The 14,602-nt window shown below is 39.7% G+C and overlaps 1 pseudogene; it reads left to right on the top strand.

The window, feature by feature from the left end:
• LOC128566439 (39S ribosomal protein L18, mitochondrial-like) overlaps positions 1–14,195 on the top strand; it is a 29,530-nt pseudogene extending 15,335 nt beyond the window's left edge.
• The last annotated feature ends 407 nt before the right edge of the window (positions 14,196–14,602 follow it).

Raw genomic sequence — 14,602 nt, 5'->3', positions numbered from 1 at the left:
GGTTTTTGTGAAGCATAAATGAGTTGATGCATATAAAATGCTTAGAAGAGGGTCCCATACAAAGAGAGCACTCAGAAAAATTAGATAATATTCTAGCAACAGCTCAATAAATGTTCAAGAAATAAATGGCAGCTAACTGAGATACTCAGCAGAGGATTTGGTGATTTACTGCCCAGTGTCACACAGGTACTCGGAAAATCAAGTACAGGCACAGAAGACTTCAGATTCTCGTCTCCAGGGGAGGAAAGTGTTGACTTGATACCAGTTAGTCTCTCAATTATTCAAAGATTGAGTTTCTGGTTTTTACAACCCACATTTGGATTGGCAGAAGAATTTGAGCTAAAAAACACATTAACCAGGAGATCTCTTTCTTTGTCTGTTTCAGGAGTGATTTGTTTGCATTTTATGCTTTGTTTTTCCATTTGTTTGAAATGTTTGAGTATAGGCACTTATAGGATCAGATGTACTGTGTCTCACCCAGTAAAACAGGTTCTAACGGATGCTGCCTCAGTAAATGAAGAGAAGAAGATCTTAGCTTTTTAAAAAAATTTCAGTTTATTAATGAGGGTACCCATGATTAGGTTACAATGTTTGCATTTGTTAGGTATTGTTGTGCTGGTGTTAGGTGTTGTTGTTGTGTCCGGCACCCAGGAGGTGTGCCACACACCCTTCCATTGTGCCCATTAGGTGGGAGCACACCGACCCACCTCCCTGTTCCCTCTTCTCATCCCCTAACTTGAATGGAATTGAGTTTTTCTCCTCTTACTTTTTTACTTGTATGAAATCTTTGAGTATAGAAACACAGAGGGCAAGAACTGCATTGCGCTCAGTGGAAACTCAAATTATGACTGATGTTCCCCGAGTAATTGACAATGAGAAGATGATCAAACGATGACAGTGAAGATTCTGCTCAGCAGAGCCCCTTCCCTTACCCCTCTGGATTACCTTAGTTTGCCAGAACAGAGTTCTAACCCTTCTAACCGTAAGGAGGGTTTTACATAAAATACAATTGTCCTGCAGGATCACAGGTGGCAGACCCTGTCTCTGTTAGAACCATTGAAATTTATGCTGCAAAAAGACATTTCTGTGCTCTTTCCCACCAACCTCCAAGGCGTGCCTGAACTTCCATTAATGATCTGTCATCATTATTTGTCTAACCCAAGCTGACAAGCTATTTATGTTATTAGCCACCTCTACCATTTGTGGGCAGTGAGCTTCCCAAGTTCTAAACTTAACCTCCTTCAAATCAGAGGGATCCTTCTAGTGTACCTAGATTTGGGGAAAAAAATAATAAATGGCCGACATGAGGAATCTTCTTGTGTAAAATTAGGAGATATATGGCAAATTTCTTATTGATCCTCAAAATCTTTCACTAGAATAGGATATAGCTACAGCTTTCTGCCAATAATGAAGGAATCTATTTAACTTTAATAATTACAGCCAGAAAAGCAGCATTATTTTTAAAGAGAGACTAGCTATTACATTTTAGATAATTTTATTCTTCTTACTTCTTAGTGTTCTAGGATTCTGAAAAAGTCATGCTATTCAATTTAACTCTCTCTATAAACATATAAAGCAAATGTAATATGATTAGTATAGAGTAAACACAACAAATAGTCACTGCTGCTGTTATTTTTGTCACTAAGATAATCATCTCCCATAGTCCAGTGGGGTTACGACCAGGGGACACAGGTAAACATACGTATGTCATTCATCGCATATATACAGACACACACATACAAATATTCATACATACATATATGTACATATACATGAGGGACATGTGCATTTACCACCAGACCACACTTTCGTAGGATCCTTGGGAGGTAGGTAAAGTAACATAATTTATCCTAATTTTACGTATCAGAAAACTACACCAAAAGGAGCAGACCAACTCCCTCCCTAGCAGTCAAAGCAGGATTTGAGCCTGGCTCAAATTCTGGCTTTCGGTCTTTTGGTTTTTTGTTCTATCTCTTTGAGGATGAAGGAATGATGCAAAGGAGGCTGGGGAACAGGGAAGATAGGGGATGATATCACAGAAAGCTGTTTTCAGGTTATCCATTCCCACTACCTATGCAACATATTGAGTTGTCAGACAACTGATTCTGTTTGTGGATGTGGTACATAAAATCTGTCTCTTTACTTTGCTATTATCCTTGACAAATTAATTGTAAATAAGCATTAGCCTACATTTATGATTTGTTGTTTCTTGCCCCACTGTGAAGAGTCAGAACACAGTATCGTATCTCACAAAGACACACATTTTCCTTCAAATCTATAATACTTGTTCTAAAGGAAAAGAAGTGAGATTCTGACAAGCATGGGTTGATTTCCCATCATGTTCCCTAGCTTCTTGGCTCGATAAGCTAGACCTTCAACAGTGCCAAGCATACGCTGGCTGCCCTGGATCACCCAAGGTATGCTGGAGGCCTTGGGAGACCATATGTTAAGCATCTGACATATGTTAAAAAAGAGCTGGTCATATTTCTGAAGCGGATTTTCATAATGGAGTTTCGGCAGTGCTAGAATTAGCCCTGTAGCTCATCATGTTTAATTCATGCTTAATTACATTTGAATCCGTGAACTTTTCCATGAAGTCTTCACAATTGCACTTACATTGTGGTAGTCATGTTTGCTGAATTCTTCTGTGCTTTAAACACAAATGTCAGTGCCTTGTGAAATTTCACAATTATGGTTCACTGTCATTTTTCATCCAGCCATAAATCAACATAATTTGATGACAGCTGTACAGTTATGAAAACACTATTGAGTAGACATCACCTGTGTGAACCTAGTGCTAAGTATTATTGTAATGAAGTCAGTGAAAAGTTATGAAATTCCTAGCCAGCCTGAACTTAACAGCACATGAAGTCATTTAACTGAATTGGAAGTGTTAGCACTGGGTTTTTCTACTTCCACAATAGAAGTTCCATACAAATTAGAGCTGCTTAGGGAAGGATTGCCTCCATAGTTGCCTTTTACAGAGAGCAGGTAAAATTACCAGATTTACAGGAGCATTTCGTATTCACTCAACCTTCCTCTCTAAGTAACATTTGATTATCTCCTAATACCATGTTTATTTTTTATTTTTTTTTTTTTGCCAGTTTTGATTCTTTAATTATCATATGGGTTTCTGTTGTATTAATTTTTCTTTTTTTTTTTCTTTTTTTTTTTATTGTTGGGGATTCATTGAGGGTACAATAAGCCAGTTACACTGATTGCAATTGTTAGGTAAAGTCCCTCTTGCAATCATGTCTTGCCCCCATAAAGTGTGACACACACTGAGGCCCCACCCCACTCCCTCCCTCTCTCTTTCTGCTTCCCCCCCCCATAACCTTAATTGTCATTAATTGTCCTCATATCAAGATTGAGTACATAGGATTCATGCTTCTCCATTCTTGTGATGCTTTACTAAGAATAATGTCTTCCACTTCCATCCAGGTTAATACGAAGGATGTAAAGTCTCCATTTTTTTAATGGCTGAATAGTATTCCATGGTATACATATACCACAGCTTGTTAATCCATTCCTGGGTTGGTGGGCATTTAGGCTGTTTCCACATTTTGGCGATTGTAAATTGAGCTGCAATAAACAGTCTAGTACAAGTGTCCTTATGATAAAAGGATTTTTTTCCTTCTGGGTAGATGCCCAGTAATGGGATTGCAGGATCGAATGGGAGGTCTAGGTTGAGTGCTTTGAGGTTTCTCCATACTTCCTTCCAGAAAGGTTGTACTAGTTTGCAGTCCCACCAGCAGTGTAAAAGTGTTCCCTTCTCTCCACATCCACGCCAGCATCTGCAGTTTTGAGATTTTGTGATGTGGGCCATTCTCTCTGGGGTTAGATGATATCTCAGGGATGTTTTGATTTGCATTTCTCTAATATATAGAGATGATGAACATTTTTTCATGTGTTTGTTAGCCATTCGTCTGTCGTCTTTAGAGAAAGTTCTATTCATGTCTCTTGCCCATTGATATAGGGGATTGTTGGCTTTTTTCATGTGGATTAATTTGAGTTCTCTATAGATCCTGGTTATCAAGCTTTTGTCTGATTGAAAATATGCAAATATCCTTTCCCATTGTGTGGGTTGTCTCTTTGCTTTGGTTATCGTCACCTTAGCTGTACAGAAGCTTTTCAGTTTAATGAAGTCCCATTTGTTTATTTTTGTTGTTGTTGCAATTGCCATGGCAGTCTTCTTCATGAAGTCTTCCCCCAGGCCAATATCTTCCAGTGTTTTTCCTATGCTTTCTTTGAGGATTTTTATTGTTTCGTGCCTTAAATTTAAGTCCTTTATCCATCTTGAATCAATTTTTGTGAGTGGGGAAAGGTGTGGGTCCAGTTTCAGTCTTTTACACGCAGACATCCAATTCTCCCAACACCATTTATTGAATAGGGAGTCTTTCCCCCAAGGTAAGTTCTTGTTTGGTTTATCGAAGATTAGGTGGTTGTAAGATGTTAGTTTCATTTCTTGGTGTTCAATTCGATTCCAAGTGTCTATGTCTCTGTTTTTGTGCCAGTACCATGCTGTCTTGAGCACTATGGCTTTGTAGTACAGACTCAAATCTGGTATGCTGATGCCCCCAGCTTTATTTTTGTTACTAAGAACTGCCTTAGCTATACGGGGTTTTTTCCGGTTCCTTACAAAACGCAGAATCATTTTTTCCAAATCTTGAAAGTACGATGTAGGTACTTTGATAGGAATGGCATTGAATAGGTAGATTGCTTTGGGAAGTATAGACATTTTAACAATGTTGATTCTTCCCATCCATGAGCATGGTATGTTCTTCCATTTGTTAATATCCTCTGCTATTTCCTTTCTGAGGAGTTCATAGTTTTCTTTATAGAGGTCCTTCACCTCCTTCGTTAGGTATATTCCTAGGTATTTCATTTTCTTTGAAACTATGGTGAAGGGAGTTGTGTCCTTAATTAGCTTCTCCTCTTGACTGTTATTGGTGTATACAAAGGCTACTGACTTGTGGACATTGATTTTATATCCTGAAACATTACTGTATTTTTTGATGACTTCTAGGAGTCTGGTGGTTGAGTCTTTGGGGTTCTCTAAGTATAAGATCATGTCGTCAGCAAAGAGGGAGAGTTTGACCTCCTCTGCTCCCATTTGGATTCCCTTTATTTCCTTGTCTTGCCTAATTGTATTGGCTAGAACTTCCAGCACTATGTTGAATAGTAAAGGTGACAGAGGACAACCTTGTCTGGTTCCAGTTCTAAGAGGAAAAGCTTTCAGTTTTACTCCATTCAGTAAAATATTGGCTGTGGGTTTGTCATAGATAGCTTCAATCAGTTTTAGAAATGTGCCACCTATGCCTATACTCTTCAGTGTTCTAATTAGAAAAGGATGCTGGATTTTATCAAATGCTTTTTCTGCATCTATTGAGAGGATCATGTGATCTTTATTTTTGCCTCTGTTAATATGGTGGATAACGTTTATGGACTTGCGTATGTTGAACCAGCCTTGCATCCCTGGGATGAAGCCTGCTTGATCATGATGAATGACTTTTTTGATGATAAGCTGTAATCTATTGGCTAGGATTTTGTTGAGAATTTTTCCATCTATATTCATGAGTGAGATTGGTCTGAAATTCGCCTTTTTGTTTGGGTCTTTTCCTGGTTTTGGTATCAGGGTGATGTTTGCTTCATAGAATGTGTTGGGGAAGATTCCTTCTTCCTCAATTTTTTGGAATAATTTCTGCAGTACAGGAATAAGCTCTTCCTTGAAGGTTTGATAGAATTCTGGAGTGAAGCCATCTGGACCAGGGCATTTTTTAGTTGGAAGCTTTTTTATTGTTTCTTTGATCTCAGTGCTTGAAATTGGTCTGTTCAGGAGGTCTATTTCTTCCTGGCCAAGTCTAGGGAGAGGGTGTGATTCCAAATATTGATCCATTTCCTTCACATTGTCAAATTTCTGGGCATACAGTTTCTGGTAGTATTCAGAGATGATCTCTTGTATCTCTGTGGGATCAGTTGTTATTTCCCCTTTATCATTTCTGATTGAGGTTACTAGAGATTTTACTTTTCTATTTCTAGTTAGTCTGGCCAATGGTTTATCTATTTTATTTATTTTTTCAAAAAACCAACTCCTTGTTTCATTAATTTTCTGAATGATTCTTTTGTTTTCAATTTCATTGATCTCTGATTTGATTTTGGAGATTTCTTTTCTTCTACTGAGTTTAGGCTTAGATTGTTCTTCTTTTTCCAATTCCATAAGGTCTCTTGTGAGATTGTTGATGTGCTCTCTGTCTGTTTTTCGAATGTAGGCATCTAAAGCGATGAATTTTCCTCTCAAAACTGCTTTTGCAGTATCCCACAGGTTTTGGTAGCTTGTGTCTTCATTGTTGTTATGCTTAAGGAAGTTAGTGATTTCCTGTTTGATTTCTTCCTGCACCCATCTGTTATTCAACAGAAGATTGTTTAATTTCCATGCCTTTGGATGGGGTCGAGCATTTTTTTTAGAGTTGAGTTTCCTCCACCTTCATGCCTCATACATGCTGGGCTGGAGAAGATGGTGATGCTAACATTTCGGGGCGCTGAGCTTAGGGTCCTGCTCCACTTTAAACTGGGTGAGAATATGAAGGTAGGCAATTCTCAGTGAGAGGCAACCCTTTTCTTAGGATAAGAAGATGTAGTTGCAACTAGAATGTGTAAGTCAATCTACCAGGAAGGGACTATGTTGTATAAGTCAATAAGGGTAAAAAGAAGATCACAGAAACACAGGCACTGCGCTCCAGAGCTTACAGCCCAAGGCAAGAGCAAGAGCATCTATGCAGAGAGATAGCCAACATTAACACCAAGACTTGAGGAAGGGCCTGGAGGAAAGAGAAGGGTGGGAGAGGAAGATGCAAATGGATGAAGGAGAAAGGATAGTACACGGCATTTAAGTAGATAACAACAGTTCTGTGAGCACTGTGTTCCTAGCACAGTGCTGTGATTTATATACATGATCTTATCTGATGGTGTTTATGACTTTAGACCTTCAGGAAGAAATGATAATATCCAGTGGATTCGTACCTTCTCCAATAACTCAGCTGTAGAAGTAGCTCAGCAAACATACATCACTTACAGATGACAAAGCAAAGTTGGTGCCTCTGGTTTGATAACAAGGGCACAACTCTCCTTACAGCTCCTTCCCTTAGGAATATTTCCTACCATTTGATCAACTTTACACAGAACTCTGGATAAAGCAGATGCCCAAGAGTCACCTGTTGGTTTGCCTTGGACTACGTTCTTATAGCCTGCGTGTCTCCACATTACTGTCATTAGTGAGTGACAAAAGCCTTACCCTTTAGCTTGTCAGCTATTCAAGTTTCCAACATGCTTGACTGAACATAGCCAGACAAGACCTACTGTGAACCTTTGGCTGATATATCCTCAATGTGTACAGCCATAAAAATGCTCCCTCCCTTCCGTCTACATGCCCACAAGCTCTGTCAAGTGCAAAGTCACCCTGAAGTGCAAAGAGCACAAGTGGAATTGAGAGATTAGTGATGCAAAGGCAAGAGGTGGTCAGAAAGTGGTAGAGGGCAAGAAAACAACTGTGCTTGTCATGCTGAAGACATTTTCACCCAGAGCAGGCCAAACCTTTGTCTGCCAGCCTTGAAAACACTGGCCACGGTACAACCGCAGGTTGCCAGGATAAAAGAGATTCTATTGTGGGCTCAGGGAAATAATTATTAACTGTGGCTTCCATAGGCTAGGATTATGCCAGGTGGAAAAAAACCATGGGCTTTAATCTGCTTGATCTGAAATGTGGAATTGGGCCTAAGCACTTTCTAGTGCTGTAAATGTTGCTGGGGGAGCCAAGATCTTGTTCCCTTAGACCTTCTGTTCTCAAATCAGGCTTTTCTTTTACATTTTCACATTAATTAGAAATCTTTGCAAGGGAGAGAATAATTGTCCTGGCTATTATGTGCTATCAACAGGCATTTTTAAGCTTTTCCCCAAAAGTCAGTGATTCGACCTCAGTCGGCACGCCTCTGGTCTCCCTCGCTTAGCCCTTCCTACTTGCTTGGCAGGCAATAGTCAGTCCCGTGGTTCTGAGATTGGAAAAATATTAGACCTCCTTCCACCTTTAATCTCTGTGCCTATAGAACATGTAGGGGGATAGACCAAAGATGAGTCCTCCCCTAGGGCCAAAGTGGAATGTAACTCACTTTTATAAAACAGACAGAGAGAGTCCTTCACAGACACATGGGAAACAGGCCTGAAGCAACACAGGGTCACGTTAGAAAACTGGGGCACAAGCAGGCTGGCAACATGGACTTTCAAGAATGAGGTGGGCTGGTTTGCACAGAGTAATAAAATGAGTCCAGAGCCAGAAGAGTAAGAGGGCCTCGGCCTCTCCAGATGGAGACTCTGGATGGTGCTGGCGGCTGCTGTGTGAGCCGGCTTGCTGGTGGCTCGTTGCTGTCATTCATTTGCTGTCAGGAGCACGGCCATCATGCCTGGGAGGTTACTAAACCAACAGGAAGCACAAATTCAGTACCTTCGTATGTCGCTCGGCTCTGTCCAGTGTTTTGAAATTGTTAAGATTATTTTCCAAGGGTAAGGAGGATCTGTGTGACTAAGCTGTCAAAGAACAGCAAACGTTGTGCAATAAAGAGCCTGACTCTGTTTTTGATGCTTGACTGCTGAGAGCTTTCAAGCCTCATCACTGCCCCTTCCCTTCTGCCCCACATCTGAACAAGCTGATAAGAAAGCCAAGCCCACGTGTTCCCTCTCCTGGCACCCGCAGCAAATTCAAACCACACAAGCCACAGTCCTTGTGTGGGAACCCTGTCCCTGGCCACACCTCACTAACTACTATAAAAATCTTCTTTCTTTGTTTTCTCAAGCTGTTCCAAGACCAGCTTGGGAGCCTTCCTTGTTCTCCCCCGAGAGCCTCATTATGTGAGTAATAAACTCTGCACACACTCTTGGTGCATGTATATTCTCTCAATCATGTTTGGGTCAGTAGGCTACCCCACCTGTGTGGTTTGACCACAGCAAGTTGTTTAAAATGCATAATAGCAAACACTGTTTAAAAGTCTTGAGCAGGGGAGATTTCTAAGACATATTCCCAACCCCAGAAAGCAATTTACAAAACAACATGAGTTGTAAGATTCCATTTATATAAAAATAACTATTTGTTTTATTTACACACACACACACACACACACATACACACACACATATATATATAAAGTGATCTGAAGCCACTTTCGAACAAGGGGGTTCCAGAATAGGATGGAGCTGAAAAATTACTTTCATGTTTTAATCTCTGTACTTAAGTAAGACTTGAATCATTTACCATAAATGTATTATTATACTATTTGTCTAAGGCACTACTAAAAAATTAAAATAAAGTAAAATGTTGAGCCAAAAAAGATTTTTAAAACTAATTAAAAAATAGTTTTTGTTCTCAGACAGACTTTTTATATGGGGCTATGCCCCATGGATGGAATTATGAGGAAGTGGGAAGTATCTGTATTGCCCATTAGCTGTGGAGAAAACTGAGTAACATGTACATAATATGTGCAGAGGGCTTCAAAAATGGTCAAATCCTTACAGCTAGTAATTCCCTTCCTAGTAGTCAACTCTAAGGGCAAAAAAAAAACAAAAAAAAAAACAGAGCTATGCACAGCAATTTGTATAAAAGAATTCTCATTAAATTCTTTTTTAAAGTTAAATCTGTATTTCTATGACTGGAATACATGCATCTATTTAAACATGATGTGAGTCTTAAGTCAACACAGCAGCCCTGCCCCGATTCCATCCTCATAGCCCATTCCTCAGATTGTTCTCCACGCTGATGTATTTCTTCTGAGAAAAGAACTCTGTATTTTTAAGTAAGCATATAAATAAGCTTATTCTGCTACTTCTTTTTTTTTTTTTTTTTTTGTAGAGACAGGGTCTCACTTTATGGCCCTCGGTAGAGTGCCGTGGCCTCACATAGCTCACAGCAACCTCCAACTCCTGGGCTTAAGCGATTCTTTTGCCTCAGCCTCCCGAGTAGCTGGGACTACAGGCGCGCGCCACAATGCCCGGCTATTTTTTGGTTGCTGTTTGGCCGGGGCCGGGTTTGAACCCGTCACCCTCGGTATATGGGGCAGGTGCCCTACTCACTGAGCCACAGGCGCCGCCCCTGCTACTTCTTAACTCACCAATTTTAGTCATAAAACATTGATCTTCCTGTGGTAGCTGAGACTTCCAATTTCCCCTTATCACCCTCTCTGTTCATCCTTACTTCTGTCCCCTTCTACCCCCAATTCTGTCATATGGTCATCACAATCTGTATTCAATACTATTAGAGCTAGGTAAATATTGTGTTAAACCAAGAACTGTGCTATACCTTTCCTGAAGTTAATAATTGCTATATCTTTTCTATGTAATTCTTTCTATTATTTTCCTCAATTTTGCAAATGTTTAAATGGATCAAATACTCAGCTCCCATCCCCAGAATTTCCCAGGACTTCTCTTTCTTCTTTCCCTTGTGTTAAAGACCTGTTTTTCTTGGTGTTTATCTTTTGTTTGCTCCCTCATTTGCTTAAGCACATCTTCCAGCAGCTTTCCAAAAAAGGGAACAAGGATGATCCTTCTTTGCAGATCTGGAAAAAACCCTTATTATTTCTTCTATAACCTTTTCACCTTTGTTTTTGATTCTTATCTTCCTAGTCTGATGTTGAACTTCATGGATTTGTTTCCTATTTTCCTTCTTTTTCCTTCATATTCTCTCTCCTTGTTTTATTTTCTGCGAGCTCCTCAACCTCATCCTCCAATTCCTTTATTGAATTGTTTATGTTACCAACATATTTCTAATTCTTAAGGGCTCTTTCTAATCCTCTGATTATTTCTTTTTATAGCACCTGTGTTTGTTTTATAGGTGTAGTATCTTTTATTGCTCTGAAGATATTAAATATAGATTTTTGTTTTCTACATTGCCTCTGTTTTTTTATGGGTCCTCTCTTTGTTTGCTTGTTTGTTTTTCCCATTAACATTGAATGAGTTCCTCAAATATATACCAACCCTTGGCTGTATATTCACATTTAAGGCAGGAAATTCCAGAGTTGCCGGTTGGAAGCTCGGTGTTCAGGAATATGACTCATCTCCCAGGGGAAACGAGGTGTATGCAAGCATGATTTGTCCACTGATAAGCTAACCTGGAAAATGCTCAGCTCTGAAGTATCCAAGGCTTAAGTGAGAGATCAACTGTTCAAATGTTAGTCACCTGCGGTGCATCTTACAAGGGTATATGTGAAACTTAGTAAATGTGGAATGTAAATGTCTTAGCACAATAACTAAGAAACTGCCAGGAAGGCTATGTTAACCAGTGTGATGAAAATGTGTCAAACGGTCTATGAAACCAGGGTATGGTGCCCCATGATCACATTAATGTACACAGCTATGATTTAATAAAAAAATAAAAAACAAAATAAAATAAATAAATAAAAAACCTGAGATCTTAATCATATACCTCCAAAGTAATTCTCCGATTCCCTAAAGGAAGTGAGGGAACTGGGTAAAAAGGCATCGTATAACTGGAAGTGAATCCTAGAAGCAAAGGAGAGGGAGATCACTGAGGAGCCTAGACATTAGGGCACAGAGTTTCTTTTAATGGCCCTGCTTTCAGCTTTGTCCCTCCCTACCTCCTATCATAGCACAGAATCTACTGTGACTAGGAGAGGGGAGACCAACAAATTGACAGAAGGGTCAGACAAAGTAGAGACTAAAGGAACTGTTGATGAAATGGTGTGCCGTGATCTTGAGAATGCATGGGGCTGTAGTCTTCTGCAAGACTCATGTAGTTCATTGACACTTAAGGTTTCCTAAAGATGAATCCTACTCTTAGGACTAACTCTGGTCCAACATAAGGAGATAAAATGTTGTAAGCTGGATAAAAAGTACCAGGCAGCCGCCTCACATAGACAATATTGCTAAAATAAATCTTCCTGGTAGCTGGTCTGAAGCTCAGTGTTTCTGTGTATTGAATTTTAGCCTATTTTTATAGTCGGGCTTTCCTATAAAGACACATTACAGACTGCAAAGACCTGATTATGAAGGGTAGCTACAGAAAATGAATTATGCAAAGGAAAGATCCTGCATCCTTAATAAACATACTTGTTAACAAATATGCAGCAAAGAAACAACAGGCATAAAAAACGGCTACAACCTTAAAATAAATGCTTATTATTTATAAATAACACATATCATCAGGCAAACATATGAATGACGCCCTGCAACTTCAAGCAGAAGGAAAAGATCTAGCCCACAAGGGCTTTACTTTGTGCCATTCATTAGAGAGAATGAAGAGAAATCTTTCTGCACTCTTTCTAGGCCCTTGGTTCAAATTAGGCTAATGATAGAATCAAGGAGAGACCCATTTCTACAGCTTTCTTAGTACTTTGCTGAAAGAGATAAGGAGAATTCTTCAGAATTAAGTTCAGAGGTGGCCTTGGCATAACCTGGAGGATGTGGTGTCCCTATTACTAGTCAGTCTCAGCTTAAGGGTAGTAATTTCTTGCTGTAGATAACAGAAATGCTACTTCACCAGACTTCTCTTGTATTAGTCAGGGATCTCCAGAAAAATAGAAGCAAAAGAAGATATAAACACACACATGCCCACATGAGGGTATTTATTACAGGAATTGTCTCACACAACTATGGAGGCTGAAAGTCCCACAATTTGCCATCTGCAAGCTGGAGACCCAGGAAAGCTGATGGTGTAATTCAGTCTAAGTGAATTACTTCGCCAGGGGTGATGGTGTTAAGTTCTAATCTAACCACCTCAAAAAAAGAGAGTGAATTTCCCCTCTCTCTGCCTTTTTATTTGATTTAGGTCTTCAACCAATTGGATGCCCATCCATCTTGGTAAGGACAATCCTCTTTACCCAGTCTACTGATTCAGATACAAATCTCTTCTGGAAACACCCTCACAGATACAACCAGAAATAATGTTTTACTAATTATCTAGGCATCTGTTAGTTCAGTCAAGTTGACACATAAAGTTAACCATCACTTCTCAGCAAGAAGTTCTGTAATGCACAACCCCCAGAGAGGTAGGCTTAGTATAATGAAGTTAACTTAGTATAACCTAGTATAACAACTCAAAGACAGGAGAATGTCTGTAAATTGACCACCCAAGGGACTGTAACAAAGTGGTCAACATATGGAGGTGGTCAACAGAAGGAACTAGCCCTACTCTACTGACACATACAGGTGATGCGTGTCTGAACTATGAACATTAGGTCAACTTAAGGAGGTGGTCAATGTAGAAAAGTGGTCAATTATGTGGGTCCTACTGTATTTATAAGATATAATGACACATGTCTATCCATGTATGTTTCTACCCATGTCTAACCATGCCTACATTTTATAATAAATTGTCCTATGGAATCCCTTTAATCCTCAAGGCTATAAATAGGTACCCCCCTTGCTGTTTGTTAATTGACAATTTGTACATCTATCTCCCTGTCAGACTGTTAGTTACGAAGGCACTATGGGGTGCCATCCATTATTATACACCCTGTCTAATGCCTGCCACAGTGTGGGTACTTAGCAGACCCTCAATAAATACTGCATGAAGGAGCATCTTACAACATCTTTATTAAAAGCTCTTTATGGCTGAAGTGCTGGTGAGGAAAAGGAGGTGACTCTGCCCAAGATCGTCTTAGTGATCAGTCGCAGTTCTGCAAGTTGTTGTCGATTTGTAGGAACCCTGGGTGTAGGTTGGCAGTCCTCTCAACCAGTTCCAAGCCAATAGTAAAACCTGAAGTGGACCCTCAGGAGAATGAAGCTATTGCCCCAGAGTTCAGAAACTGGAACCCCTGGAATCTGGAGCTCTTACTGTAGCCAGGAAAGAGCGGGGTTGGAGGACAGTGTGGCCCTCTTTTGAGTTCTGGCACAGCTTGTGATTTGTAAGGACTTAGCATCATATAGAAGCATTTGTTGAGCACCAGAGTGGCCAGGTTGCAGTTTTTGCATCCATTCATGAATGAGCTATTAAAAAGAATCTTTATGGTACCAGAAACATGGAGGCTTGTGAGAATATAGGACGAGTGCTGGCACAGAGATGCTTAGAGGCAGGAATCAAGTTCATGGTCTACCAGCTGACCCCTTGGGAGGCAACCTCGGAATCAGTGAGACAACTAAAGAGTGCCATAACAGAAGGTGGTGGGGGTCTACAGGAACATCGGAGAATTTATGAATAAATTAGAAGCCTTGTTTTGAATGTGATAAAACTTCTCAGCTGTGATAGCCACCAAAAGAGCATCCAGAAGATGACCAGCTTGGCAATTGATAGCAATAACATCACAGTGGGACAATTTTTGTAGTTAAGATCATAACCCCTTCTCCTTGTGTGCACATAAATTTTTTTTAAATCAAGATCTAAATTCTTCCCCTCCTTTGTACATAAGAGAAGCATCTATGAAAAGCAGTAACAAATTATAATTAACTCTTGAAAGACAAACATTTTTACATTGCCAAATAAAGGTTTATTATGAACTCTTAAAAAGAAAAGCTCTTTAAATATCTTGCCTCACTCTATTTTGATTCCAGCTTTTAAATAATGCGTAAGGGGAGAGAGAGGGAATGAGGGTCAAATTGTCAAAAGAAA

Source organism: Nycticebus coucang, chromosome 15 (assembly GCF_027406575.1).
Source record: "Nycticebus coucang isolate mNycCou1 chromosome 15, mNycCou1.pri, whole genome shotgun sequence".
NCBI classification, from domain to species: Eukaryota; Metazoa; Chordata; class Mammalia; order Primates; family Lorisidae; genus Nycticebus; species Nycticebus coucang.
The sequence above is the reverse complement of the archived record's forward strand: the minus strand, read 5'-3'. Positions and strand labels throughout refer to the sequence as shown.